Here is an 8,959-nt window from a genome sequence, read left to right as displayed (position 1 = left end):
TGATGCACGCCCTTCCTTGAAATGCTCTCACGCTCTCCTGCTCGTTACTGCTCTCGCTAGTTATGTTTATAGATCCACCTAGCGCGCGCACACACACACACACACACACACACACACACATATATTAAATAGCATAACAGCATATCCTGTTTACTGGTTTCCTTTGTTTGTATGTAAATACGTATCAAAGACATTTAGTTCCGTGTGTGTGTGTTTGTGTGTGTGTGTGTGTGTGTGTGTGTGTGTGCGCAGAGGTGGAGTTTTGAGGACGCGTGGGCGGTTGACCGTGTGTATGTGTGTGTGTGTTTGTGTGTGTAGGCGGTTGAGGAGATACGGCCTTTGTGTGTGGGTGTGTATGTGTGCGTGTGGGTGTGGGGGGGGGTTGGATGGGGAGGGAAGGTTGGGGATGGGGGGAGGGGTTGAAAAGTCCATTAACTGCGAAAAGAGAAAACGTCATGAGGTTTAGAAGGAGGAGAGGAAGCGTGGATGACGTCAGGAGGAGGTGGAGGAGGTGGAGGAGGAAGAGGAGGTGGTGGGTTTGGTGAAATGAAGGAGAGAAAAGAAGGACGACGGGGGTAGAAAGAAAGTAGTGGAGGAAATGGAGAAAGGGTGAAGAAAAGAAGGAGGGAGGAAAGAAGGAGGAGCAGGAGAAAAAGTAGTGTGAGAGAAGAAAGAAGACAGAAGAGAGGAGGAGAGGGTAGGTGGGGTTAAGAAACGAAGGGGAAACAGGAGTGAGGAAAGAAGAAGAAGGAGGAAAGAAAGTAGTGGAGGAGGAGAGGAGAGGAGATGGAGGAAGACAAGCGAGATAGAGAGAGAGAATTCTGGAGGACTTCTGGAAACTGGAGAAAGGAGGAGGTGGGTGATGAGGGACGGAGGAAGAGGAGGAGGAGAAGGAGGAGGAGGAAATTCCTGCGTTATTCTTCCATTTTCTTTCTCTTCTGAAGGTCCTGGAAAGAAGAATCCTTGAGATGGTAGCCTTGAGTTCACCCCCCCTTCCCTCCACCCCCTTCCCTCCCTCCGTTCCCCCACTACACCAGCACCACGCCTTTTCCAGGAGCAGGTGGGCGGGCGGGAAGAGTGGCGGGGGGGGTGTGGGAGGAGGCGAGGGTGGCCAGGCAGGCAGGTCTTGTGACGTCAAAAAGTGACGTCACGGGGAAACGACGGTGGCGGTGGTGGTGGTGTTGGTGGTGGAAGGTCTCCCAGCCACCAGTCTCTCTGCTCCAGTGGCGTGGTGGTTGCAAGGGCGCGGCGCTCCCTGCTGGCACTGGCACTGATACTGGCATTGACTTTGGCATTCACATTTAACTGAGGATATTGTCCTTTGTGTTCCTTTGTGTGGGGCGGTGGAAGCACACTGAAAACTATTACTGCTATTACTACTACTGGTGCTGCTACTACAACTACTGCTACTGTTACTACTACTGCTGCTGTTACTGCTGCTACTGTTTAAGGTGTGAAAAATTGCTCATTGTGTGTGTGTGTGTGTGTGTGTGTGTGTGTGTGACGTATACTAGTGTTGATGTGGTGAACTGTCATATGTTTGTGTGTGTGTGTGTGTGTGTGTGTGCGCTGACTCACGCGTGTTGCCGACTGGTTGCCCTAACTAGCTGCGTTCCAGTGTGTGTGTGTGTGTGTGTGTGTGTGTGTGAAGCAGCTATCTGTGCGTGTGCATGTGTGTATCGTAGCGTGCATGTAGGTGCGCGCGTGTGTAGCATGAGTGTGCGCGCGCGTGGAGGGCGTTGGACGGTCACACATCACTTTCCCCTTTGACGGTCACGTGAGGGAGGCAAGCAGGCAGGGAAGCAGGCAGGGAGAGAGGCAGGCAGGGAGAGAGAGAGAGGGAGGAAGGGAGGGGGTGGTAGGTTCAGTCACCCTCTCAGGCGGCCTTGTCACCTCCTGCATGCGGTGGGTGGTTGTTGGCGGCACCTCACTGAAGGGCGCCGCACAGCACATACATACATACATACACACATATCACATACGCATATTGCCCTACTTACATAAAAACCATTAATAAATAAATACTCTTACCCACTGCCGTCTGACATGGCCTGGATTTCCAACCCTTTCACTGGTAGACATTCTTTTTCTAGTATTCATTTCAACTCTACCTGTATTGTTAACCCTTTCCCACTTAACTCTACCTGTATTGTTAACCCTTTCCCACTTAACTTTACCTATATTGTTAACCCTTTCCCACTTAACTGTACCTGTATTCTTAACCCTTTCCCACTTAACTGTACCTGTATTCTTAACCCTTTCCCACTTAACTGTACCTGTATTCTTAACCCTTTCCCTCACAACTGTACCTGCATTCTTAACCCTTTCCCTCACAACTGTACCTGTACTGTTAACCCTTTCCCACTTAACTGTACCTGTATTCTTAACCCTTTCCCACTTAACTCTACCTGTATTGTTAACCCTTTCCCACTTAACTGTACCTGTATCTTAACCCTTTCCCACTTAACTGTACCTGTATTCTTAACCCTCTCCCTGAGAACTGTACTTGTATTGTTAACCCTTTTCCTCACAACTGTATCTGTACTCTTAACCCTTTCCCTCACAACTGTACCTGTATTCTTAATCCTTTCCCTCACAACTGTACCTGTATTCTTAACCCTTTCCTTTACTACTGTACCTGTATTCTTAACCCTTTCCCTCACAACTGTACCTGTATTGTTAACCCTTTCCCTTATAATGGTACCTGTATTCATGACCCTTCACTTTCACTGGTACACACATTCTTTTCCTATTCCTTACAACTTCTGCTGCATTCTTCACAGGTTGGCTGGTAGTCATTCCTTTCCCATAATCCCTCGCGAGATGATTTGTCTGGTTCTCATGCGTGTGCTTATGCTGATAGTGCGGAATCTTTGTTAAACTATCATAAGGATTGTCTTTTTTTTTATTTTTCTATTTTTATTTGTTATCTTTGTCGGTCTCCCTAATACACACACACAAAAGAAATCGTGTATCATTCCCATTGTCAGCAGTAATCCTTCGAATGATAACGTGTACCAGCCACTGTATTAGCTCTGTGACGTCAAGCCAAGGCAGTCACTGGGATAAAAGTTTTCCTGTTTTCAGTCCCCCGCAGACACACTAACCCATTCCCGCGAGTCCCTGACTACGATTTCAGCTTTAATGTATCCAATAACGTCACTGCCAGTCACGGGAACTTACTAAATAACTGATGAATTACTGTAATGTGTGTGTGTGGCGGCAGTGGCGGGTAGGGAACTTGAAAAACAGAAGGATTATTTATAAGTTCACCGGTCATAAAGAAAAGAAGGATCACTTGAGGATCACACAACTATTTTTTAATCAAGCATAACACATCCGAACCTTATTCAAACTAACCTGAACTAACCTAACTCCACCCAACTCCATAAATGAAAGTAGGATTTCCTACCTTCACATAACGACAAGAATAGATTAATACATTCAACTGGCACACCAACAGCGGGAAAGTTTGAGAGAACCCAACCTAACCTAACCTAACCTAACTTAACTAAACTAACCTAACCTCAAACTCAACCTAACCTAACCTAACCCAACCTAACCTAACTAAATCAACCTAACCTAACCCAACCTAGCCGAACCCAACCCAACCCAATCTAACCTAAACTAACCTAGCCTAATCCAAACTAACCTAATTAAACTAACTTAACCTAACCCAAACTAATCTAACTTAACTTAACCTAACATAACCTAATCTAACCTAACCTAACCTAACCCAAGCTAACCTAACCTAACCTAACCAAGCTAACTAACCTAACCTAACCTAAGCTAACCTAACCTAACCCAAGCTAACCTAACCTAACCTAACCTAACCTAACCTAACCTAACCCAAGCTAACCTAACCTAACCTAACCTAAGCTAACCTAACCTAACCCAAGCTAACCTAACCTAACCTAACCTAACCTAACCTAACCTAACCTAACCCAAGCTAACCTAACCTAACCTTAACCTAAGCTAACCTAACCTAACCCAAGCTAACCTAACCTAACCTAACCTAACCTAACCCAAGCTAACCTAACCTAACCAGACCAAACTCTGCCCCTCCCCCCTGCAAAAAATAAAATAAATAAAGAAACACAAAACTAACAAGCACAGACAAGTACATACATTCAAAGAGCACAAACACCAGAAAAATTTAAGAGCAGCCAACTTCACTTAACTTTCCCTACCACAAAATAAACTATAACTCCTCGCTATCATGTGCAACCAACAACAACACGTCTGGACAAGTACATCTAACTAACAAAAACACCATACAAGTCACGTCAAGCCACACCACACTTTACAAACCACAGGAACCTAACCAAAACTAACCTAACCCAACTTTTAAGAACCCGAACCAAAATATACTCACAAATAAAGCTCTAAAAAACCATAAACAAGTACACTACATGCACCTAACTAACACACAAGCACTAGAAAACTTACGTAAAGCCACGCCTCGTACGCATAAACCACAGAACCGTCACCGCTACGTACAGTGTAAGGCGAGGCGGCGTCCGGGGGGTGTGTTCCAGGAAGGCTAAAGGGAGAAGGAAGTCTTGAAGGTTTCTTGGGTCGATTTGTGTCGTAATTGGAGTTAAATATACCGCCGCGGAGAGATCGGTATTGGTGCCAGGAGCTATTTTTGCCTTATTACCTTCGGCAGTTGAGTCATCGAAGTTATTATTTGAAATGAGGGGAGGAGGAGGAGGAGGAGGAGGGGGGAAAGTGACGTAAGAAGACAGATTGGGACAGATTGGCTGACATCCGTAGAGAGAGAGAGAGAGAGAGAGAGAGAGAGAGGCAGGCAGGCAGGCAGGCAAAGAGACAGGAGACACAGACATACAGACAGACAAGTAAGGAAACAGAGAGACAGAGACAGGCAAGCAAACAGACAGACAGACAGACAGACAGACATGTACAAAGACAAAAAAAGAAATAAAAGATAAAAAGACGTGGCGAAAGTGAGAGTGAAGAAGATAATTTAGAAAGACAGGACACGAACAGAGAGAGAGAGAGAGAGAGAGAGAGAGAGAGAGAGAGAGAGAGAGAGAGAGAGAGAGAGAGAGAGAGAGAAAACAACAACAAACGCAACACAGACAGACAGCCACACACACACACACACACACACACACACACACACACACACACACACACACACACACACACACACACACACACCTGTCAAAGTATCACATGAACCAAACCTGTGTGTTGGTCTCCTTTAACCACCACCACCATCACCACCACCACCACCACCGCGTCAGCCCCTGCAGTATAATAACCCATGTAGTGTTTTGAGTCATCAGGACGCCTTCAGCTGGTGGGGCCTTCTTCCAGGAGCCGCCTCCACCTTGCAATGGGAGGAGGAGGAGGAGGAGGAGGAGGAGGAGGAGGAGGAGGAGAAGGAGGATAGGAACGAGCAGGAGGAGGAGAAGGACGAGAAGGGAAAGGAAGAGGAAGAGGAGGACGAGGAAAGGAGTAGGAGGAGCAAGAAGAGCAGAAGGAGGAGGAGGAGAAGGAGGAGGATGACGACGAGGAGGAAGAGGAGGAGGAGTAGGAAGAGATGGAGGAAGAGGACATTGTAATGAGAGAGAGAGAGAGAGAGAGAGAGAGAGAGAGAGAGAGAGAGAGAGAGAGAGAGAGAGAGAGAGAGAGATACCAGTCAGCCAGTCAGTCTTGTGTTAGTCATGCCTCTCCCGGACTTCCCTGACCCCCCACCTCACCCTTCCTCTCCCCCCCCCCGGCCCTCTCCCTCTCTCCATCTCTCTCTCCTCTCGCAGGTGTTGAAAATGGTGTTCGGAAAAAGGTGTTGCCAAGTGTGCTCTCTCACCGCTGTCCTCGCATGTGTCCCTCTCTCCCACTCCCTCTCTCTCTTTTATTCCTCAGCATTTCCCAGTTCATGTTCTCATTGTTTCCTTCCTTGTCTTCCCCTCTTCCTCTCCGACCTTCCCTCTTCCTCTCTCAATGAAATACCTCTTACCCTTTCCTTCTGTTATATTTCATTCGCTATCATTCCTACTTCCTCGTGTTCTTATTCCTTCCTTCCTTCCTTCCGTGCCTTTCCCTTTCCTTCTACTCTCCTCTCTCCTCCTCTCTCATTGAATTATCTCCCTTTTATCCCCTCTCTCTACTTTATCATATTTTTTTTTATAATTCCTACCTCATGTCGCTTATTCCTTCCTTCCTTTCCTTTCCTATCTCTCTCCCTCCTGCTTTCCCTCTCCCTCTCCCTCCTGCTCTCCCTCTCCCTCTCTCTCCCTCCTGCTCTCATTCTCTCTCTCTCTCTCTCTCTCTCTCTCTCTCTCTCTCTCTCTCTCTCTCTCTCTCTCTCTCTCTCTCTCTCTCTCTCTCTCTCTCTCTCTCTCTCTCCTGCTCTCCCTCTCCCTCTCCCTCCTGTTCTCACTCCCTCTCCCTCCCTCCTGCTCTCACTCTCCCTCTCCCTCTCCCTCTCCTCCTGCTTTCTCTCTCCCTCTCTCTCTCTCCTGCTTTCCCTTCCACTGAAACATGTGCATCTCTGCGTGTTCGTGTTCTGTCATTCTAAATCATCTTCTCCAGTCTCATTTCCTTTCGTGTGTTCATTTTTTATTTACTTTTTTTCAGTTTGTTTATTACACTGTCTGTCTCCCTTTTACCACTCTCACCCCATTTTTCATTGTTTTCTTTTCTTTTAGTCTCCAAATATTTTTCTTTTTTTCTTTCTTAATTATCTCCAGCTCCTCAGACTTGTTTCAGATTGATTGTTTGTTGTGATTTCTCATAAGCTGTGTCTGTGAAGCAGGAGACAGAATTAGCCATCTAGTCTCTTATTCTGTGTCTGAATATCAGCAAAGGACAGCCTTAGCAGTAAAGGGGTTGAATATTATCAAGAACTCTGTACATTAGGGGGAGGTGGTCGCCGCGCGAAGGCAGCGCCGCCAAGTGGCCTGAGGGATAAAACACTCAGCCATCGCTCTCAAGAATGTGGGGAGAGATGCGATTTGTCCACTCAGGAATGTACTGTTCAAGTAATTCCAAGTGTAATAATGATTTGTTCTTTATTCGCTTCCCTAATTATCCTGAGGAGGAGAGGTGGACGGGAATTCCTGAGGTCTGTGTCATTGGTATTGTACAGGGTTATCCAGGTGGCTTAATGGTTACGTGGCATTGTGACCGAGCTATTCATGGTCATTCCTTGAATCCTGTCTTATCCCCTCCTACCTCTCTGTCCTCCTAGACTGGCTGCAATGAGGAAAATCACACCAACATTCAAACTCACTCTGATAGACATCTTATAGGGTACGAATTCCATGGGTTAGCCAATCAGGTGAGCCTCTGAATGCTGCCTCCCTTATATTTTGTCCACACCCCCAATGCCATTACTAGTCATTATGTTTTGTCCACACCCCCAATGCCATTACTAGTCATTATGTTTTGTCCACACCCCCAATGCCATTACTAGTCATTATGTTTTGTCCACACCCCCCAATGCCATTACTAGTCATTATGTTTTTGTCCACACCCCCAATGCCATTACTAGTCATTATGTTTTGTCCACACCCCCAATGCCATTACTAGTCATTATGTTTTGTCCACACCCCCAATGCCATTACTAGTCATTATCAAGCAAACAAGCAGTGACAGGGTTTTCTCGGTGATTTAAGTAACGTTGCATCAAGAATGACAAGGTGCATCTTTAAATTTAGTGGTGGTGGTGATGGTGGTGGTGGTAGTGCTGCTTCTTCCTCCTCCTTCTGACCTTGGCAATTACATGGACCACCTAACTAATTATATTCTATCCTGTCCTAGCATATCCTAACCTTCCTATCCTTAACCTGCTTGAGTCAGCCAGTTTGGTGGTGCTTAAAGTTGTCAGGGTCAGTTCGGTGGTGCTTCTTTTATCTTCACATGGTGGTGGTGGTGGTGGTGGTGGTGCTTCTTGCTCTGCTGGTGATGGTGGTGGTGGTGGTGGTGGTGATGCCTCTTCCTCTGGTGGTGGTTGTGGTGGTAATGGTGGTGCTAGTGGTCCTTCTTCTTCTTCTTCTTCCTCTGCTGCTGCTGCTTCTTCCTTTGCTGGTGGTAGTGGTGGTGGTGGTGGTGCTGCTACTTCTTCCTCTGCTGGTGGTGTTGCTGGTTCTTCTTCTTCTTCTTTTTACTATGCTGCTGGTCATAATCCTTCTTCTTCTTCCACTTTTGCTGCTGCTGCTGCTGCTGCTAATTCTTCTTCTTCTTCTTCTTCTTCTTCTTCTTCCTCCTCCTCTGCTGCTGCTGCTGCTGGTAGTCCTTCTTCCTATTTCTGGTGGTGGTGCTGCTGCTGCTTCTTCCTCTGCTGCTGCTGCTGCTACTGTTGCTGCTGTTCCTTCTTCCTCCACTGCTGCTGCTGCTGCTGCTGGTGGTCCTCCTTCTTCCTCTGCTGCTGCTGGTGGTGGTCCTTCTTTTCTGGTGGTGGTGGTGGTGGTGGTGGTGGTGTTTCCTCCTCTGCTGCTGCTTTCTCCTCCTGACCCTGGTCACTACATGGATCACCAGACTGACTCTCTCCTATCCTATGCTAACATATCCTAGCTTATTGTTAACCTGCTTAAATGAATCAGTTTGATAGTCCGTGTAGTTCCCAGGGGTGGGGAGAGTAGCTCCCCTGGGCAGCGTGGTCCCATACTGTGTGTTTTGTAAGCACACATGGTGATGGAGTGAATGCTCTTTGAAGTTTTTTGCAAGTTCCCTCACGCCAACTTTAAAGTTCACCAATGTACCCACTGGGCCACAATATTCTGCAAAGTTGGTCTATTTCCTTATCTTATATTCATGTTAATATGTATTAAAGAAGAAATGTTTATTAAATGTTTATTATGATATAAATATTTTTTCTGCCAGGTCATTTTAATATCTATTTAATTAAATTCCTAGTGGGATTTGAATGCTGGCGTCCACCATTCAGTGTTCCCAGGACCGTCACGCTGCCCACTGGGCCATGGGAACC

General features: G+C 46.6%; 1 protein-coding gene across 1 annotated transcript in view; it reads left to right on the top strand.

Annotated features, from left to right (window-relative positions):
* Positions 1-1,263: 1,263 nt before the first annotated feature.
* Positions 1,264-8,959, top strand: part of LOC135102654 (phosphatidylcholine:ceramide cholinephosphotransferase 1-like) — a 67,567-nt gene continuing 59,871 nt past the window's right edge. The window contains exon 1 of the mRNA XM_064007991.1: positions 1,264-1,451. The gene's annotated coding sequence lies outside the window, so the exon portion shown is untranslated. The remainder of the gene's footprint in view (positions 1,452-8,959) is intronic.

This window comes from Scylla paramamosain, chromosome 8, assembly GCF_035594125.1.
Source record: "Scylla paramamosain isolate STU-SP2022 chromosome 8, ASM3559412v1, whole genome shotgun sequence".
In the NCBI taxonomy this organism is placed as follows: Eukaryota; Metazoa; Arthropoda; class Malacostraca; order Decapoda; family Portunidae; genus Scylla; species Scylla paramamosain.
This window is presented reverse-complemented; position numbering and strand designations above follow the sequence as displayed.